Consider the following 22,814-nt stretch of genomic DNA (forward strand, 5'->3'; position numbering starts at 1 on the left):
AATACAACACAGAAATTCAATCCCAAATGTAAACTTTCGTATAATTTCCATACATTGACGACATCACTCAAAACTCTTCTTCGAGTCAGATGGCCGTTGGCCTTGCATCGAAGCAGACGTGTACATCGTCATAGCTCGTTTTTGACATTAATAAAGACATTTCATCATATACGCATACGAAAATGTATACCAGTAGATAAATTGTATTTCATAAAATAGGGTAAATAAATATAATCACGTCGAGCTCCAGTCAAATTTTAAATGTGAGTTGTTGTTATTTACGGGTCGTAACGGTCGAAAACAGCAGTAAATTATCCTAAAACAATACGATTACAATCGAATTTAAGTAACTTGTTCCTTCAAAACCCGCTTAAAATGAAAAAAGTTTAAAGACTCGTTTTACTGATTGGGATTGATTTTCATTATGCTGGTATCAATTTTGCGTCATTATAAAAATGTATATGACTTCTGTACGTCAATGACTTTTGATGTCAATTAATTGTAATCTTGTATTTATGTTAGAGAATATTATATGTTCATTTAAATATTACTCATCTATTAATACGAAGCGTAATTCGTTTAATACCTAAAGACCTGCAGTGTCTACACCTACTTTGTTGACGTTCGTTCCGTCTATGTATGCGATTACGTAACGTGCTGTTCTGATAATCTTCAAGAATCAAGATAATTAATAACGGCAAGACCAGCATTTAGTACCAGCGAGTTTTGCGGATTTGGAGACCGAGATGAAGCTTACAGGCCAATATCGCTGCGGCCTGGCCTGCTTATTGTTATGTGTATAAATCGAATGTTATATTAATTTACTATAAAAAACAATGTTTTATTTCAATGACATTCTGTGCGTAGAGGTATGTATGTTTCGGTGATTATAAGAATTATGTCCACACAATAATCGTGCAAAGCAGAGACTGCATTATTTCTTTACGGTATAAGCGGTAAGGAAAAACTCATTGGTATCCTGGCTCGTACCAATGAGTTTTTCGGAACTTATGTACGAAATATCATTTGATATTTACCACTAGCTTTTCGGTGAAGGAGGAAACATCGTGAGGAAACCTGCATACTCGTAGTGCATACATTTGCGAAGAAATTCAAAGCTGTGTGTGAAGTCCCCAATCCGCATTGGGCTAGCGTTGAGATTATTGTCTATACAGGGTGGTCCAAACCGTGACGTCCAAAAATCGTGGGCTATCATAATGTACCCCATATGTATGTTAGCCGATTTTTCGTAGTTTTCAAGTTATGATTTTTTAAGCTTTTAACTTTTCCTATGTAGGTAATATTCTCCGACCGTCCTTAGTCTGGGACCGGTCTGAAAACCAGCGCCGGGCACCTAGGCCCGGCACACGCTGAGACTGGAACCCTTTGCCTAATACAAAGATCTTCTCACTTTTGTTTTGTATATGATAACAACTGTTTTATTTTATTATGTAAGTAATTCTAACTCTATTTTATGTTCATGTATGTGGCAATAAACAATTCTTATTCTTATTCTATTCTTATTCTTATTCCTATGAAATTCCGGGGTTCCCATACAGAGTGGCTGAAAAATAACTGCATTCCGTTGCCAGGGAGGTGTTGGGATTATACTGAGCAACTTTTATTATGGGACCAACCCCGAAATCGCGAAAAAAAAATTGGCTTTTTATACATTTTGGCTAGTCCATTTTCTATGGAAGGGTAATTTTTTTTCGCGGTTTCGGGGTTGGCCCCATTGTAAAAGTTGCTCAGTATAATCCCAAAACCTCCCTGGCAACGGAAATGCAGTTATTTTTTAGCCACTCTGTATGGGAACCCCGGAATTTCATATGAAAAGTTAAAAGTAAAAAAAAATCATAACTCGATAACTACGAAAAATCGGCTAACATACATGGGGTATATTCTGATAGCCCACGACGTGAGGAATCTAAAAAAAAATTTTTGGACGTCAAGGTTTGGACCACCCTGTATATAGGCTGAATTATTATTATTATTTATAGGCGGTACGGTACCGTTATTATTTATCAATACCGCTTCGTTTTGAAGGTACTATACCTGTTGAAATATAAAGTACGGTACCGGTATAAAATTGCAGCAGGTACAACAATTTTTTATAGGTGTACAGTCAGCTGCAGAGAAAAGGTACCACCCCTGCATACAATCTTCTATGCAGGGGTGACCTGCAGCTGACTGTACCTAAACCATCACTGACCGAGCGTAGGCGAAGGTCTCCGTTTCAGCTTGGGCAAAAATACTTTCGTTTGTTCGAATGTTCTCCTTTGCATATCACATTTCTCAAATATCTCGAGAAAATTTGTAAGCAGGTTCGGTAGTTGGATATAATTACTCGGTTTCTTTTTTTTTTATAAGTTCTAATAGGCAGAGATTGTCATAAAGGACTTAAGCGACAGTAGGGTCTGTGGTACTTAAGACCATTGTGATTATTCGTAGTGTCCGACCGAAGATTCGGTTTCGGTTTCGGTTTCGGCCATAAAATCATGTTTCGGCCGTAGTTTCGGTTTCGGCCAAAAAACGGCCGAATCTTTCGGCCTGGCCGAAACATACGAAATAGTACTTCGTATTATGAAACTAAACTATGTGACAAAGACCAAAAGTTGGCGAGCAAGTAGGACAACAATATTTATATATACAGAAATTTGTGTTTCGGTCGGACACTAATTATTAGATACTTACTGATTACGCTGCGCCGCGTGGAACGTGAGGTGCGTTGGGGTAAGTACATACAAATCATTCAAGAAAAAAATCCCTTTTAAGATCACTCGTGTGTCTGCCCCTAATAGACTAATTCAATTGAAATTTGGTACACATTTTTCACATATGACAAAGAGTCGGTGATCCAAAGATGGACTAGTAACGTAAATAAATAAACTTTTAACTTTGCGGCCATTTTTTTGTATCGTGTGATATATCAGATATTAAATTGTAAGATATTTACTAATAATAAGCATTGGTCACGTAAATTATTTTTAGTCTTTTTTTGCAAGTATGAATGATATAGAACATTATTTCAATTATTTTTAAAATTAAGCCTATCCAAAGGCGACTTGGAAGATGTGTCATGGGGATCTATATTCGTTGGGTGAAAAACAAGTTTTTTTGTCTAATTATCGTTTAAAACACAATCGATCGGCAATAACGCGGGCACATAAAACAAAAAACTTCTTTTTTCACTCATAAAACTCCTTAAACCTAATAAGAGCTAAACAAAAACAAGTGCGAGTCGGACTCGCATTCTAAGGGTTCCGTATATTAAGTCCGTCTCACGCTTGACTGCACATTTCTTATAGATTTTCCTGACATATATAGGTAAAGAACTACTTTGTGTATTTTTTTCAAAATTTTAGATCCAGTTGTTTCGGAGAAAGTGGGCGGAGAATGATCATTTTTTGGCTATTTTCATGAATAACTGCTGAACTATTAATCCTAAAATTATAAAAAAAGTTATGTTTGAGATTCTTACAATGAGCTCTTTTATTTGATATGTAACACTATATAGTTTAAAAAACATATTTTTTAATTTTTTCATTTACCCCCCCCAAAAATGGCTACCGTATTTCAAATTCTCTAAAATACATTTTATTTACGTTACACGTCCATCTTTCGGTCACAAATTTACATTTGTGTGCCAAATTTACATATGTGTGCTAAATTTCAACTGAATTGGTCCAGTAGTTTCGGAGAAAATAGACTGTGACAGACGGACGGACAGACAGACAGACGCACGAAGAATTATATGTATATGCACTTATCCCAACGCACCTCTCGTTCTACGCTGCGCGGGGTTCATTGCCGCTCCTACCGCCGTAAGTGTAAGTACAACTACATCATCAAGGCTACGATCGAAGATAATCAGCACTGAAATAATAGCGGTGGAATGCCAGTATAATATTTAATTATTTATTTTAATTTTATAAATTTAATAGCAAATAAATAGCGAATATAGGATACTCGTACAAGTAAATCTGTAAAGATCTTAGGGGTACATCAGCCGACATATATTATTAAATTTTATTTTGTCGGCCTTAATTAAATTTCCACCCTGCCGAAACTTTATTTATTTAAATTTTTAATTGAATTGATTTTTCGCCTTATGAATAACCGTATAGAGTAGTAAATAACATTTTACATCTGACTTAATGACATCTGGGTTTATTCGGTTTAACTTTACAAAACGCGTATCTCGACAAAGCCATAATATGCAGAAAATAGTTAACAATCAAATGAATTAAATTAGAATTTAAATACGTCACGTGTGACATGAACAGACAAGGAGAGCAAGATTTAATGTATTGTTTCTCTTTCTTCTTTCAATGGAACGTTTTTACAGTTTCTGTTCCTCAAAAGAGGTCAGTGGTTAACACTAAACTCAAAACGCAATCTTAAAAAAACTTGATGGGTCAATGACCTGTCCCAGTAAAGTGAGGTAGTGTGCGTGAAGTGCGCTTGTGTGTGAAATGGGGTAAATTGACAGAATCTGAAAATTTACCCACCTCTACCGTCACCTTAAGTTTGGCGTGTGTAAAGCTTAATAGCCTCCAATCCGGAGCCTAGTAACTACCATAGAGAAATATAGTAAGACATGAGTGCTCACTCCATACATCAGTTCAGACTATTAATTTCAGTGTCTACATCTAGCATCGAGTAGCGGAACTATCAGTACTGCTACTTGACAATAGATGTAGCACCGACCGGAAAGTGTGAGCACTCTTGTCTTACTATATTTCTCTATGCTTATACCTAGAATCGTTTACGTGAGATTTGTTTATTGCGCTAATAAAAGGACAGATGGAAAATTAGTGGATTTTTGAAGTTACGAAATTTAGATGAACCCGAATTGATGCTTGACGAGTTGTCTAGTTGGGTAGATAAATTAAATTGTGAGTTTCTGGCTTCACGGAACCCTGCGGAGAGTGCCGAGTCCTGCTCGCCGGACACGCAATTCCGATCTATCTGAAACCAGAAGTGCTCTCTTACGAGTTAATTTCTTCCTGGAGCGGCTGAGGCGCGTGGTGCAAGTTAATTATATTTTTAATTGTACGAGTAAGGGATGAATATTGTAAAGTCATCTTATGTGACGTTTAAAAGTTTTGTTTTCTCTGAAAAAATTGTGGACTTTTGTTTCATCACATTTTTGATTTTTATTATTAGGTCACAATTTGAACCTGACGGAGCCATTCGGATGACGCGACTACAGCAGCAGCATTAGGCCCTTCGCCGACTTGAGCGGGTGCCGGGTGTACGGAGCGGGTGAACGGGTTAACGATAGTAGATTGTACAACTAGGGCATAAAGTGACCCATTTTTACCCGAGGCAATATTTTGGTCTGAGCGAAGCGAAGACCAAAATAGTAGACGAGGGTAAAAATTGACATTTATGCCCTTGTTGTACACTCTGCTTTTCACTTCGATTGCGAGGAAAATAAAACACATTTTTCACGGCAATTTACACCACGAAATTGTCGTAAAGCGAAAGAACATAATACATAACCAATTCCCGCCAACTAACTTTTTAATATTTTTTTTTAAATTTTCAACATGTGGTCAGAGTTTCAGACACTTGGTTTTCTGCCAAGTCAAACATTTCGGAGCATTTTTGAACGATAATCGACTCTTATTTTATGTGATTTACTAAATTTAATGACAGAAAATACGGATTTCTAATAAATTGTAGCAAAAATAAAATAATATAACAAGTTTTGTCATCTACACAATTTTATTGCTCAGTAAAATTGTGCAATATGTTTTAACTGTTTGGCTGTTGAGACCGATTACCTTAGTTATAGAAGAAAATTTTACTTTTATGCTCTAGAGCATAAAATGCACTTTTTGAGCATGAGAAGTGAAAAAAATATTATGAGCAACGGTAACTGGATTTTACCCGCATGCGGAGGTAGAGAGAGAGGCAGAGGAGGCATTTACGTAGATAATGTTACGACCCAACACAAGTTTTCCGTAAAACGTAAATAGTACCATATAGATTCTGTGCGGAAAGAGAAGAGTCGTGAAATGTATGGGGCCCAATACATTCCACGATTCTTCTCTTTCCGCACAATTTTCTGAAAAAGGTCAAAATCGCTTTGAGCTTATGACGCACGCCACCAATAAGCACTCGGAATTGATTGAGATGAGTGGCTAATTTAGAGTTAATTGGAGCGCGTTGAACGGCCGGCAGAGGGCAGCAACGCTCGTTTAATTGTTACACTACCCGCCGGCATCTAAAGGGCGGTTTCCGATAAGAGAAGACTGGCCCTTACATCCTTTTTACAACAACGTATGTGACTACTGGAATAAGGAACAACGGAGCAGGTATTTCGCACTATAAATAAGCTTGTGAGTGCGATTTTGATTATTAGCAAAGGTTGCTTTTAGGTTAGATAAATTGTATTTTATTGGACAAAAAGATGAAGTTTGTCGAGTGTTTGTAATTTTGTACATAGGCTGAATTTTGAAATGGATCATTCAGAGTAGCTATCGATACGTACTATACGTGTAGGGTACCACGATAATGGGCATTTTAAAATTAAATATACCGTACTTAAAATGTCATTTAAAAATTCGATCCTGTTTCTATCAAGGAATAGCCCACCAGTTCCCAAACCTCACAAGATTTGGGTTAAGTTAGAGAAGAAAGAAGAAGAAATCATTCCATGTAACAAAACTTGCTTCCGAAACACTTTCCTTCCTATATTTAAGCGTTTGTTTTGATAGAAAAGTCCATCCAGTGGTATGCTTTGACATATAGGTACCTAAAATGTTGCAAATGTAACCAAATATCAAAAATATTTTATTTCCATCGGAAGGTCATAAAGCATTCAAATAATTTCAACACTGGACAAACCCTCATTAAATGTACAAATAACACTAATTTGCTTTTTGCTTCTCGACACGTGCTGACAGGTCATTAAATGTCATCACAGAACCATTGAACGGACGTCAGCGGCGTGATGACCTGATGACATGGAACCTTGGCCACGACAATTAGCGGGTAAAGCATTCAATTATCCATACTTGAAGGATGTTATATTGCTAAATCATAGATATATTATGTGTAATTACCAGTCAAATTCTTGCATAGGGATTTTAACGTAGCTAAACTGGGCTTGTTCTTATAGAAGTTTATTTTTGCAAAGCCAAGTTTATTGATAAGATAAGATAAAATTACGTTGGTTTGAATTTTACAATAGTAATTTTTAATGCAGTTTGTTCTTAAATATATGTACTTAGATAAATCTATATTGTAATAATGATGTTGCAAATGACCAAACTCAGATATAAAAGTGTGTAAAATTTACCTTATAAAAAGACGCGGCTAGAGGATCCTCAGGAGTTATGTTGAGAATCTGTTGACAATGAACTGACAATTAATTACGTTAATAATTAATATTACGTTTCAATATTACATAATTCATTTTGACTTTAAAACAAAAGCAGTTGTTTTATCACTACACCTTATAAAACAAAGTCCCCTGCCCCGTCTATCTGTCTGTATGTTCGCGATAAACTCAAAACTGAACGGATTTTCATCAGTGATTCTTGAGGAAGGTTTAGTTGTTATTTGTTAAGGTTTTGTAAAAATTAATAGAACTACCCGTGCAAAGCCCCCCGGCTTTGCACGGGTAGTTCTACCAATTTTCATATTTTCGGGTCGCTTGTTTAGTTATATGGCGTTATGCCCTTAATTAATTAAGCAGTCTCTGCGGAAAAAGAAGAGTCGTGGAATGTACGGGGCATAATACATTTCACGTCTCTTCTCTTTCCGAACAGACTCTACCAAACAAACACTTGTATCATAACAACCAATTGGACTATGGAGTTGAAAGTTTTTAGATAATGATTTCTCGGTGGACGGTGGACGAGAAGTCGTGGGTTTATTAGAAGATCAAATAAGTTATTTTTGACGAAATATAAAATGATTCTTCGGTATGAAGTTTTGTATTACCTACACGTTTGTTGTTTGTTTTTAATTACAGTCAGGTTTACTACAGATGATACTACATTTACACCATAAGAATTTAAGTATTATATATTCAACAGACAAAGATTATATACCTTGTAATGATTTTTATAATAAAGCTACCAACATTATTTAACGTGACCTTTTTCGCTTGTTAATTAGGTATTTCTTGTTTCTCGTCCGTCTGAATTTGATAGGTATTTATCAAATGCGACTAATGTGCATACATACCTAATAATGTTGAACTCTAATGCCGTTTTTTTCCTTTTTTGCCACAAACATGTTAGATACATATTTTGATAATTGGTGAAAATTTATAAACCTTGTTTTGACATTTAGACTAAAAGTATACTTCATTGTACTTCGGCTACGCTAACTTTGCACTGAGTTGGCTGTAGCAATTCTCATGAAAACGTAGCGTGATCGGACTCTATACCCCTATTATAAAACTTTTGACGAAAATAATTTTGAAAACGAAGTCTACGCTACTACTTAAATTTTATTTGAAGGTATTTTTATTTTAATTTACAGTTTTAGGGTTTAGGGTTCAACGTAGTCACTGGGAGCCTTTATAGTTTCGCCATGTCCGTCTGTCTGTCTGTCTGTTCGTCGTTCGTCTAAGTTAGTTAAGAAACATGTGTCAAGGTCCAGTTCTGATGATGGGTTCCATGAGGAATAGAAGGAACTCCTCAAATCTTGATGGATTAGGATTCAGATCTTGTGAAATGTACCCGTCGCCCGAAACTTTAAAGTGACATGACTGTATGACCAGACGGGAACGAGTCTTGAGTCTAACAGACTGCGGCGTCACGACAAAAACTAAAACTAAAAATGGAAAAATATTCATCATTCTTATTTAAGTAGGTATCGGATAGTAAGTGGATTCCATAATGTATATATATTCGTATAAACGTAGGTGTAATCCCATAAAGTAACTAGGTACCTACACAGATTAACTTGACCTAATGAGCTAGCTACACTCTACAGCTCAAGATCGATTAACGATTTTAACGGGTAATCGTAAATGAAGTGGCCTTGTAATCCTCGCTGATTACTCTAATCCTCAATAGCACAACATGCACTGGCCTAGTACGAGGAGTACAAGTTAGTGAAGTTAGTAGCAGCAATGCAAATTATTATTTCACCGCACCAGCTTGTAAAGGCTCCATTTTTGATAGTGTGGGTAGCGCATCGTAACGTAACTGGTGAATTTCCAATATGACTTGGAACTCCGGTAGCCGTTCAAGAAGTGTAACGCTCTTACGGTAAATGTCGCTCGGGTCCCCTTGACACATATGGTGGAAAGATTTGCTGGCTATGGATGAGGTCTTGGTGGCTCAGATGGCAGAGCGCTGGAGTATCGATCCAGAGGCCGTGAGTTCAAGTCTCACCCAAGACAGTGATTTTTCCACTTTTAAATTTATTCTAAGCTTAATAGCATCGATCGCAGACGTTTCTGCTTGTTAAAAATTAAAAGTGATAAGAAAGTTGCATTTGGTTCACAAGAGGGGTGAAGTAGGTAATATGATGCAAATTTTAAGTTTTTTTCCTCGTGTTGGCTCAGTTGGCTGGTGGATTTGATTTTTAAGAAATAATGTTGAATAATAAAATAGGTATTTGTAATTGATTTGATTGAATCTTTTGCTCACTCGTGTATCAATTTTACCACGAGGAGATAAAACCACAACTTTGCCTTCTTCTACAATAAATAACTACTTATTACAGTACTGCGTACGAAACCTTTTATCTAATAATTATTAATTAAGTAGTATTTAGGCCGTAGCCAAAATGAAAACAACGGAACCCTTATAGTTTTGTCATGTCCGTAAAGAACTAGTCGGGCGATTTGATTGCAGCGCCCTCTGCTTGGCCAGCTTGGAATAAATAGCAATCTATCTAATAATCTATATTTTTAATTAACTGGATAAATAAATCACGTTTTTACGAAGTTGGATATCGCTCAAGAAATTGTAACATATAATGGGAAACCATATTTGATTTTATGTTTAGTAGATACCTACCTACTCATGGTTTAGTAAATACAAGGGTGTGCAAAATGGCAAAGTTTTTATTCGAAATACCTATGCCAGTGCCACACTCACACGGTTTTTATGAAGACCTGTTATTATGAAAAAAAGTCTAATACGGAATTATTATGAAGTCTTTTACCACAATGCTTGTATTCGTCGAGTAAAATGAGTTATACAGTGAATAAATCGTTGAACAAGCTAGATACACCCACATGATCTCTTTCTTTCATTGTGAAATTCTCAGCTTTAAGACCATTTGAAACCCACGAGAAGCAAACAAGCTATTATTATAAATACAATCTTAATATTATTTTTTAATTCGAGCTATAAAGTTAAGGACCACCCACGTTTAACAATATCGCATTTGTCGCATTGGATCGTTATACGCTGTTTACGATCCAGGTGTTTTATAAAATGGCTAGATTTTACTAAGGATTTATGTCGCAGTAAAATCCGGAGTGGAGGTTGAATTTATGACTGCTTTCAACTACTTTTTGCAAAAGTTCTAGAAAAAATGTTACTAACCATTTTATGGGAAGATAAGTAGTGTTATTATAAAGTACCTACGATTTTTTTTGCATGCAAGTTAAAAACAAAGACGCATTTAGATGCAACTCAAGTATAGTGTAACGTCTGTGGATCTAACGTAACAAAAAATGTTCGGCATTCTTACAGACGCAAAAACCGTTAGCTTGTGCATTTCCTATCCAAACAATACAACCAAGCACCGTCGTTGAATCCCCGAGTTATAGTGATTATGATTACGTTAGAGCGGTCGCATGTATAATTGTATATAGCAAGCAAAGTCAAGAGCTGACCTTTGGCCCCATATCGGTTAGTATCTCATTAACGGAACGGTCAATTGCATTGGTTGGCCATGGTGTTTGTTGGGAGCGGATAGCGGGTGTAGATCTTTCTTTTAAGGAAAGTAGTAGGCCTCTTTATGAGTAGGTTCCTGGGTTCGGCGCTAGTATTGTAACATTTGGGTAGAGGCGAATTAAAACTTACATTTTGATGTCAAAATGATGTCACTTTGTTATTATTTGTCCGTCTGTCTCGCTCGAGTCAATACGATATGTGGCTTTCCAACAGAGAAGGGTCCTTATGCTTCATCTGCAATAATCACCTCTCTATCAGAATTTCAGATAAAAACGTTCTTATTGCACTTGAAGCATAAGTGTACCTACATCAGTTTTTTTGAAATAATAGGTACATATTATTATTATTTATAGCCTGATTTTAAATAAATAGTTACAGTGTACTAAAATTATACTAAAATACCACCCTTTTACGAGCATGTATAATGAAAAAAGTATTTATAATTACTTATGAATGAAATACTTTTCGTTTTTTCGCTGACGCTGGTAACCTGCTCCTAGCCGGCGTTAGGTCAAAAGCCTTGTCAATACGTCCGTCTGTCTGGTTATACCAACTTGTTCTGTATGTGTTATGTTAGGTAGGTACGAATAGTGATGTGCCGTTTCCGGAAAGCTTTTGGAAAGAGAAATGTTTTGGGAGACGAGATTTTATTTATAAGTAAGTACCCACGGTAAAATAAAATAAAACCATTATGCCTAACTCTAAAAACAAAAGGCGTTTTTGGCCTGAAGAGGTTACATTTTAAGCCATATTTAAGTGCACTCCTATCAATATAATAATATACCTAATAATAGAATAATATTATAGTTCAACGACGCTGTCTTTCAGAACTTAAAGGGTCCACTGAAAATCAGCATCGTTGCACTATGTTGAGTGGTATTTAATGTTTCCATATTATGTGCTCGGGGCGATGGTGTATTATAAGAATAATAAAATGCTTTATTGTAACACTGCAAAAATAAATGGTATACTCGTGTAAGTATGACTATGAGTGTGCATATATTTCGTCCAACAGGAATAATTCTGCAGCGCAGCACTAACTATAAAGTTATGACGTCGCAATATTACGGACGTTTATGATCGTTTCGAAATATTTTAGTTTCTATCGGATTCATATTTTATGTCATTGAAGTTAATGGCTTGTATGATTACCTACAGCGTATAACCGCAACAACGACTTCACCTTTATACGAAAGAAGTATCCTTCCCAAAATCCACATAGGTTGATAGAAACATTCGAAATAGTTATTTGTACAACAAGTGATCAAAGTTTGATATTTCTTCGAGTGCTTATTTTGAGTCCCGTGCAAGCGAAAGATTCTATAATATAAATCTAATTTAGAATCGCACGAGATGTAAATAACTTTGATCTCGTGTAGTACACAACATTTTTCACCTCAGCGCAGTGAGCACTGACAACTTGAAAAATGTAATCCTTCTTCATCACTTAATACCTGCACTCATGTTTTCTTAAGATATACAAACAATTAAGTTTAATTACCGCAATGGAACACAAAAACAAAACGTAATAATAAATTCCATTAAAATAATATAGAAATAACAAATATTAACTGACACTTCAATCGACAACTTTTTTTTGTACTATTTGTCAACTATGGACACTATGGTAGAAATTCTTAAAAGTAAAATAATTAATTTTGCGTGATGATCTGTGTATTTTTTGAGTTCGTTATTTTAATTGTACAATAAAACACCTAAAATATAGTATTTTATCAGTTTTTATCAAATCTTAAACTTTATTTTTATTTATATTTTTATTAAGAATTCATTCTCGTACGTGGTTTGGAACGATGCGGTCTGAAGTTTTTCGGGGGTATATTATAAACCGTGAATATACTGTTGAATGTCGTTTTAACTTTTTTTTGTCTGTTTCTTTTTGCTAACAGTGTGAAAGGGACAGAGATAATAGAACCCAAGTATTTCGAACTTTTATTAGACCCCGCATGTTGAAATGACATTTGACTATAAAGGTCACTTGAATGTCATTTTGTCTCACTCAGCGCAGTGAGCACTGACAACTTGAAAAATGTAATCCTTCTTCATCACTTAATACCTGCACTCATGTTTTCTTAAGATATACAAACAATTAAGTTTAATTACCGCAATGGAACACAAAAACAAAACGTAATAATAAATTCCATTAAAATAATATAGAAATAACAAATATTAACTGACACTTCAATCGACAACTTTTTTTTGTACTATTTGTCAACTATGGACACTATGGTAGAAATTCTTAAAAGTAAAATAATTAATTTTGCGTGATGATCTGTGTATTTTTTGAGTTCGTTATTTTAATTGTACAATAAAATACCTAAAATATAGTATTTTATCAGTTTTTATCAAATCTTAAACTTTATTTTTATTTATATTTTTATTAAGAATTCATTCTCGTACGTGGTTTGGAACGATGCGGTCTGAAGTTTTTCGGGGGTATATTATAAACCGTGAATATACTGTTGAATGTCGTTTTAACTTTTTTTTGTCTGTTTCTTTTTGCTAACAGTGTGAAAGGGACAGAGATAATAGAACCCAAGTATTTCGAACTTTTATTAGACCCCGCATGTTGAAATGACATTTGACTATAAAGGTCACTTGAATGTCATTTTGTCTCACTCAGTGAGCAAAATCGCATTTTGCTCACTGTTTTTAAGAATCAAAGTAGGTTTGTTCGAGCTGCTGAGGTGAAAAATATATTACCTTCGGCCTAAAGGGGTGATGCATGAACTGTTAGGCGTCCGCTGAATACTTAGTGATTTCTTATTTTTATATTTATGTCTACTGCTGGACACATTTTATTTAAGTTTATATTTCGGACATAATTATTACCAATTTATACAGATAATAATAAAAAACAAGTTTCTTACCTAAAGTCCGTTAGGCAAGAAGTAAAAACTAAGTTTGTAGTAAAAGAGGCATGTTAAGCGGGCGTGAGCAAGGGCATTTACGAGTTGTAAATAAATCACATCGTAATCGTTTTGACAACGAATGTTCTTTATGACGAAAGTGACAATTAATGAGGCAATTCTATTTTACGGTATAACTCGACAACTGTGAACTCGGCGCGGTTAGCATGGGTTGGCACGACTGTTTGTCAGGTCGACAGTCTCGCGAGACACAGACGGCATCTCCAAAGAGACGGGTACTTTAACTTGCGTGCGACTTCAGTCGCGCATTGAGATGTGCTAGAAGGGGTTGTACGTATATAATAAGTAAAATATTGTCCATTATTCACAACATTAAATTACGTAAAGCTTCAATTTAATAAAAATGAGAATTTGTTGGAAAATGGCATGAAACAATATTTAATTGTCATATTCCTTTTTGGTTGAACTAATGAGATGGTTTAAAAAACGTAACGTTTAAATTATATACTTACAGGTTGGGTCATTAGAGTCTGTAATAATTAACAATCAAGAGGAAGACTTAAATTTAGTAAATATCTAAAATTATTTTTAACTGTTTCCTGGAAGTTATCTTAAACGTTGAATGTTTGATAGTTACGTTGTAAAGAATAACTGAATAATTTCTATCACGCAACGTGTGCACCAATGCTAAACGACTCGTACAATACCAAGCGTATTTACTTAACAAATTTCAATCGTACCGTTAAGGTCGCAGTATTACGCCACGGGTCAAACGGCCGTATTCAACTTTGACAGCTGACAGTTTCATAACGTAACAAATGGACGGAAATAATGTCATGCGTTATGGAAAGTGAAGTTTGTATGATGCTTAAGTGTTTCCGGTGTGGCGCTACTGATGTCATAATGACATGTATGTATGTATTTGGGATTTGGATAAAACTAGTTTTTTTTTTCAGTTGTATACTTAGGTACCGACTTATAATTGAAAACCAAGATACATTTTCATCCAACTTGTCTTTCAGTTACAATATCTTATCCCCCGTTCACTCACTCCTCCGTTCAATATGTATCGACCAGACCCGCTAGCATGAGTTGCGTTCTCGCGCGCGACTCCATACATCTAGCGCGACTTCAAGTATGGACTCGCGCGCGAGAACGCCACTCATGCTCTAGCATGAGTGGCGGTCTACCGCCAGGTAGGTACTTTTATAAGAAATCAATAGACAGTTTATATATGATTACTTTTTATTCCAGGATTTATATGGAAGTTTAAATAAGTGTTCTTCTCACATTCAACAGGTGACAAATGCTATTCTCCCTTCAAGTGTCCCGCCCCCGCTTCCCAGTATAACTTTTAATTCATATTTATAGTACCTATTTTAGTATTTACACTGCATGGAAGTTTGTATGCTAGAGTACATATCAAGCTGCTTTTCCAACTGTAGGTACTTATGTGTTACAAGGAGATAATGGTTTCGGCACAGACCCCACACAGGCCCACTATTCCCAACACGGAAGGCTATTCCTAGTCATAAATCGTAACATCCTATGCCCACGCGCCGGGATCAGGCCCACACATACAGAATGTATGTATTTTGTGCAGTTTTTCAACTTGTATAAGACAACAAAGAAGAGAAGTTTTCTTCAAGATTTTGCCTAATCCTAACTATCCCAAGTAAAGGTAATGAGTGAAGTTCGTAATAAAAATTAAGATGTTGTATATATTATCAATATTATAGTATTTTATGCAACCGTTGTTTAAGAGAGGTCAAAAAAGGCGAGTGGCGTGAGTAACAATTTGAGGCGAAGCCGAAAATTGTTAATAAAGACGCCACGAGTATTTTTTGACTCAGTTAAACAACGTTGCATACAATACTTTTTCTACGACCAAGCACTTACTTTGAAATAAAATTGTAAATTTAACAAATATTATTCATTCAAGAAGTAGTACGGGCGGGAAAAGAATGAATGACATGAAAAAAAAACATGTCTATGGTCCACTCATCTGTCAGAGATGACAATTAAAATTAGGTTGGCAACAATGTATTTCATACAATATTTTTTAAGTGGTGATTACACGAAGTATCGTAAAAATGCCAAAAAGATACAATACAAATACTTTTTTGGGGAATAGACTAAAGACTTGTCTTCACAACTATAAGATAGGGGTTTAAAGGTGTGTGCACGACCCTTTAAATGACAAATAAAAGTACGGGAGTATATAAACTATATAATGTGTCAAATATTGTTATATGACGTATTATTACTGTATTTTGTTTATGAGGTATCCACATTTTCATTATACCGTTAAACGGGGAGCTCTAAAATTTCCGTTTAAGCCATTGTTTTTGAATTTATAGTAATATAACAAGTTACGCGAATAGTTCAAGTAAATAAAGAGTAATGATAACTTTGCTACCGATTTAAAACTATAAAAGTCACCCCATTACACGGTATAGGTTTTAAACTGTAAGTAATTAAAAATTAAATTTGAATTCAATTACACGGGTCAACGTTCGGCATACGAGAGGTTAAAGTCCAAATGTTACGAGTCACCTAAATATTAGTCAATTTAATAAATAAAATATGAAAATTTAAATTTTTGTGTTTATATGAAGTTGAAATCCTGTTCGTATTATTTGTACGCAGATCTAGAATACCGCGTACGCAATAATTCTACGTTATCGAACCCGATAAGTCTCGAAGCTTGATTGTGTTCGTAACTCGGGAACTACATTTTTAAACTAGTTTGTGGTGGTGTTGCAGTTTCGACACCTTATCTGGAATGTCTGTTTCACTTCGGTCTACGAAATCTGAGGGCCGCCCGGTGAAACAGTTGAAAAAAGTAATAGTCGTTAGGTGACAACGACCAATCCAGTTCATGACATGACGAAATCGTCATGCAATAAATCTGTCTAATATGATATTTTCTAAAAATTAAAAATCAGTCTAAATATATACAAATAAGGAATCTCTGCAATATAGTCATAGTTACAAGAAATCACAAAACACCAAACTATGTAAACAAAAGTTACTAGTAAATTGACATTCAGTGTCAATTTTAGTATGGCGGTTTGTTTACATAGTTAGCAAGTTCTATTGAATGACACTTTAGGTAGATTTATTCGAATATCTAGACTAGATTTTAAATTAGATACCTGAGTTAAAGTATTTTGGTATTTCCGATAACAATAAATTGAAAATCAGTATAGCGCTCAAGAAAATTGCATTTCTTTGTCAAATGTGTAGAGGCTTTATTAGGCCGTCCACTAACTTTAATGTTACCTGGAAATTGACATTTAATGGCTGAAGACAAAGAGAGTTTTATGGGGGCTGTAAAAAGGCCATAAAGTTCTAGCCAACGCGGCATTGATACCTTTACCTACAACTTGGTCTTTGGCATGGGCCTGGAGTTAGTGTAAGTACCTATTGAAGGTTACGTTTATATGCATGTAGTTGTGATTAGGTGTTAGGGGAATACTGTATGTACGGGAATCAGTCTTCATTGTAATAGACAGCAATCTTTTAGAATAATATACCGAAACAGGTACGGGCAGCAGCAAAAGTGGCTAATTGGACAAGGAAGATCTTATTGAACATTCGCCCAATAACAACTTCTGATGCATAATATATTAATATCACAAAATCTATAATCATATCATATGGCACTTCAATAATGAAATCAACTAGAGTAGACAGTGAATTTGGACATAGGTACTCTATGGAAAATCCATTCGAATAATGTCCTAAAATTACATTGCATTTTAAGCTAGTGTCGAATCCAATATTTTGCCAAAATTCTATTAGAAAGCATGCGAAATAGTGACATTGATGAGCCATAAACATATTATGAGTTAATGAGTCATTTTGTAAAACGCAGCAATGTCACCGGATAGCTCTAAAAAAAAGATGTTTGCGATGCATTAAATCATAGAAAGTTAAGTGACCTAAATAATGAATTTCGTGATACGCACGTAATGCACGGTAGCCATAGCAGGATTCTCGATGTATCCAGCTGTCAAAAACATACTGGATTTTTCCTTCTGTACCTTCCTCACAGTTTAAGGACACTTGTCAATGATTCATCAAGTTAAACATTCCCAAGTATGTGCCTTCCCACATGTACCGACCGTTTTTACCGTTATAAGTCGAGTTTTTAAACGTAAACAAGCGGCTAACCAAGTAATATAAAGGAAACTTGCTTTTTTCGTACGCCATCGGGAAAATGCTAATTATGTAGAAATTATAACCAAGAAAGGACACTCAATGAGTTGGTAAGAAAGGTGGTTGGAAAGTTTAACGATAAACCGAAGGTCTAACGGCAGGATATTTGACAGGTCGGCTGTAAATCGATACACGCATCGGAAGGCTAGTTTACGACGGTACCCGGGTTCGGATCCCGACAGGGCCCATAAACTACGGTATGTATTTACACGCTCCTGCGTTAAGCATATTGTTACTTTGTACTTATTTATGTTGAAGCGATTGTTTAGTGCGGTAAGTACGTGGTAAATCGAAGTATTTATTTTTGCTTTATATACAATTAATTACTTCACAGTATGAATGAATGAATGAATGAAATCGTTTATTCACAATGAACATATGGTAAAAATAGGATCTTAATATAAATACATTGCTTCCCATTATACATTCAGTCAATATAGACATGTGAAAATATTTGTCAGTGATATATAGTCACTCAGTCATTTAAAATTAGATACACTTATTACAGGATTAATGACAATTTTCGCCAGTATTTATAATAGTAGATAATTAATTTAAGTAAAGTAAAGTATAAGTATGTGTTGCTACTTCCGAACACTTGAAGAGCTATATGTACTCTAAAATGTTGTATGTTTCACGTGCGAATAGGTTATTATCAACTCGCGTCAACCAAACACTACCTTCGGTCGTGTTATAATTTTATTTATCGCCACGCGTTGCAAATTTCCTACTTTTCACGCTTGTATCTTAAATATCGTAATGGATCATTACGCGCTCGTAACCCTTCTTTTAATTATTTTTGTTTATTATTTGTTACATAATTTTCTTCCGTCCAAATTATGATTGTGTTCCTATCTATTTTAAAGGCACTCGTGTATCAGGATCTTAAAAACATGCCGAATTACTTATTTGTTCTAAATGTAGGCACCGGCATGGTTTTCATGTATTTTAACTGCTCTAGTAAACAATATTAAATTGTTTTGACCATAACGTTTGTAATAACCAACCGTTAACAAACAGACTAGGCCATTTATTCCACAGATAGTCATAACGCGAAGTTGCCATCAACGTCAACCGTTGAATCACACCATTTCGCAGTCCGTTAGTGCCCGAGGGCTTATAGTTAACGCTGACCCGACCTGGGCTTATTCCCGGCCCTGTGGGCTACTTTGGGTCACGGGTCAAACAAATCTAGAAACTGAATGTCTACACCGTTATCTGTGAGTCGGACAAGTTTAGCGACGTCACGGCACGCTGAGTTTGACACAGGATTTCATAACAAAAACTTGCCATAGTTTATGTTTATACAACGCAGTAGTATTTATCGTAGTTACTTACCTAATAGAAAAATTATAATTGGCAAGGATGAGTTTGCGAAATAAAGATCATTGAAGTGTTTGTTCTTGTTTAGGATTCTAGGTCAAAGGGAAGGGAAGGGGGGGGGGGTGGGAAGGGTAGACTAATAGGATAGCGACAAAATATGTACCTATCATTTCATAAATAGAACATAAACGGCCTTGTCTTTAAAGCCCTATTTTCCCTTAGCCCTAGTTGATATTAATTTCAGCTTGTTACCCTTTGAGCGTTTCTGAGAAAAAAGGACTTAACGCAGACGGACATACAGACGGACAGTGATCTTAAAAGTGTTCCGTTTTTGCTGACTATGAGAGGGTGCCAAGTACTTTTGATGTTGACTATTGATGTTGACTGTACCTATAAGTGAGCATCTTAATACTTGCCCTCCTTTTTGCTGTAATTCAAAGATGGGCAGTATATTTACTTCCATTAAGTATAATAAGACACTAGTGCTGGAAACACACCGTTATTGCTTATTTATACAGTTCGATATTCGGTCAAAGAGTAGACTATCTAGAAACATATCACGTCCGACCCCATATTCGGCGGTAACGAGCACCTTCCGGGAATCGAATCTTGGACCGTTATTTGTGCGGTATTGTATATTTGAGTTACGTTTTAATGATCGCTTTTGACCCATGGTTTTGATTGCTATCACGATTATGTACCAACTTTTGTGTTTTCATTAGATAAATATTATTGAGTACCTAAATAGATCTACAATCTAGATGTTTTCTATATACTTAACTATTATAACGAGAAGAAACGTTCCGTCATGGAAATAAATCCTCTGAAACGACCACAACTCACACACGTGTGTTCAATTTACTTCACAGATTGTTAACCTACTTCTTGCACACAATCAATTAAATTTATTATTTTGGCTTATGCTCGTCCTCATAATTAAAAAGTAAAATAAATATTAATTTATGCAAAATTATACAGTACTACCTATAATGAACCGGGCTTAACACTAAAATGGACCATCTATATTCGCACGCTTCACACGCATCACTTTCTATTCTACATTTCACCTCCTTTTGGGGATAGTGCTTTGACTAAGACCCTAAGTAATTATTTAGGGATTAAAAAATCAAGTCATATTGTATTAAAAAGAAAACATGTGTTTTTAAACGGACCCATGCCTACTCGATAGTGACACTGCCTATAAAGCTGGAGGTCCTGCTCCTGGGTGTGACCCTGGTAAGAACATTTGAGTGAGTAGGTATCGTGATATGAATTGTATTGTGATAAGAAAATATGATAGTGAATATAAAACATTGAGACAAAAGCGGTGGCCTAGCGGTAAGAACGTGCGACTTGCAATCCGGAGGTCGCGGGTTCAAACCCCGTCTCGTACCAATGAGTTTTCGGAACTTATGTACGAAATATCATTTGATATTTACCATTCCCTTTTCGGTGAAGGAAAACATCGTGAGGAAACCGAACTAATCCCTATAAGGGCCTAGTTTACCCTCTGGGTTGGAAGGTCAGATGGCAGTCACTTTCGTGAAAACTAGTGCCCACGCCAATTCCTGGGATTAGTTGCCAAGCGGACCCCAGGCTCCCATGAGCCGTGGCAGAATGCCGGGAAAATGCGAGGAAGATGATGATAAAACATTGAGACATCTATAATACCTCTCGCGTCGAATAATGGTCCCATGAAGGTCCCTACAATTTTTCTTTCGTCTGGGCTTCATTTCAAAAAGAATTGAAGAAATATGTTTTTACCATGTTTTTATAACTTAAATGTTACATTTCTAAATAAATATGTGTGCTTATTTCAAAAAATATCCAAACATCATTTTACATGACATCTAAATGAACTGTCCCTATAGGGGCCCACTGATTAACAGTCCGCCGGTCGATATCGGCCTGTCAGTTGTTCGGAATACTTCGGAACTGTCAACTTTTTGTTCTAACTGACAGGCCGATATCGTTCGGCGAACTGTTAATGAGTGGGCCCCTTATGATACCATCATTCGATGCGCGAGGTATACCTACCTATATAAATGTAGGCCCCCTATGTCCCTATGAGGGCTGGTGCTTTCCGCATGGTCGCTCTCGGTTTTTTATCGCCACATCTACAATATGTCGCGGACGCGTAATGCGACACGCTCCTACTCAGGTGGAAGCGACTACAATCTCTGTCTTTTTACTACGTTATTTGGGGTCCCGTGGTTACTCCGATAAAATATAAGGGCGGAACATATCTAAGGGATAGTTTTGTATCGCAATAAGTACTTATGTACCTATTTAATACTTAATTGCTAAGTGACAAATAAAATCAGTAGGTATTTTATTAGTTCAGATCAATCTCGCTACAATGTTATATGTATAACTATATTCATTAATAATCGAATATTTATTTCAATTTCAGTGCCAAGGTGATGAAACCGGAGATTTGATGAAACCTCCATTTGGAAACTAAACACGGGTGAATCACAGTCCGCGCCGTATATGGAAGGCAGATTATTGGTTAATAATGGAATTTGTGATTTGTGTACATGTTATCCAAATACCTATAACTTATATTATGTTTTAGAATGTTTATTTTTTAAGTTTTTTTTTTTTTTATTAAAAATGGGCTTACTCATGGCCACAGACTAGCCGGGGCGAAGACGTGGCCTACGATGGAGCGAGTCTGCCCAGAAGGTGCCTGTTCACCCTTGATTCCAGATTGAAGTTTCCAAATTGTTGTGATAAATTGCTCATTTTCTATCTATGTACCTATGTATTATATTTATTTATAAAATTCAACATGTATCAACATGCCTATTATAAACTTTAAATAAATGTCATATACTAAGAAAAAGTGACCAAGGCCTCCAGTGCCCCAGGCTGGAATCGAACCAGCGTCCTCTGCTTTTCTTAGTATATTACATTTATTTACAGTTTATAATTTATATAGTAGTGTGTCTACTTGATATAAAAACAAATTAAAATATTTTCTGAAAAATAATTTAATTTGTTCTAATACATGCCTATTATAATCAGAGATCGGACAAATTTGCGACATTGCTCGCAATAATGTGGACATGACTCCAAAATGAATTAAATAATTAATAATTTAATTAATTTCTTACCTGAGGTGTAATTTTGATTCCTAATCAATAAATAACACAAAGAGTTCTTATAATGTAAATTTATTTAAAAAAATAATTAGTATGTTTTCCAAATTTTCTGTAGGTACTTATTTTTTTATATCAAAAATATATATAAGTGCTATTTATTGACTAGGGAACAAAATTAAATCTCAGGTAAGAAATTAATTAAATGATTAATTATTTAATCAATTTTGGAGTCATGTCCACATTATTGCGAGCAATGTCGCAAATTCGTCCGATCTCTGATTATAATATTTAAAACTTTCGCGTTTTGAACACATATTAACTCACATTTATAGACGGGTCTAACGCGAAATTTATTCAATTACCTTTATTTACCGACGTTTCGACACAGG

At 35.5% G+C, this 22,814-nt stretch overlaps 1 protein-coding gene and 1 non-coding gene across 2 annotated transcripts in view; one reads left to right on the forward strand and one right to left on the reverse strand.

The window, feature by feature from the left end:
- Window positions 1–22,814, reverse strand: part of LOC134658170 (uncharacterized) — a 126,816-nt gene that overhangs the window by 21,831 nt on the left and 82,171 nt on the right. Inside the window, exon 4 of the mRNA XM_063513782.1 lies at window positions 7,313–7,360. The gene's annotated coding sequence lies outside the window, so the exon portion shown is untranslated. The remainder of the gene's footprint in view (window positions 1–7,312; window positions 7,361–22,814) is intronic.
- Trnad-auc (transfer RNA aspartic acid (anticodon AUC)) lies at window positions 9,301–9,373 on the forward strand. The gene has a single exon. It is a non-coding gene; the product is annotated as a tRNA-Asp (tRNA).

Source organism: Cydia amplana, chromosome 2, assembly GCF_948474715.1.
Source record: "Cydia amplana chromosome 2, ilCydAmpl1.1, whole genome shotgun sequence".
In the NCBI taxonomy this organism is placed as follows: domain Eukaryota; kingdom Metazoa; phylum Arthropoda; class Insecta; order Lepidoptera; family Tortricidae; genus Cydia; species Cydia amplana.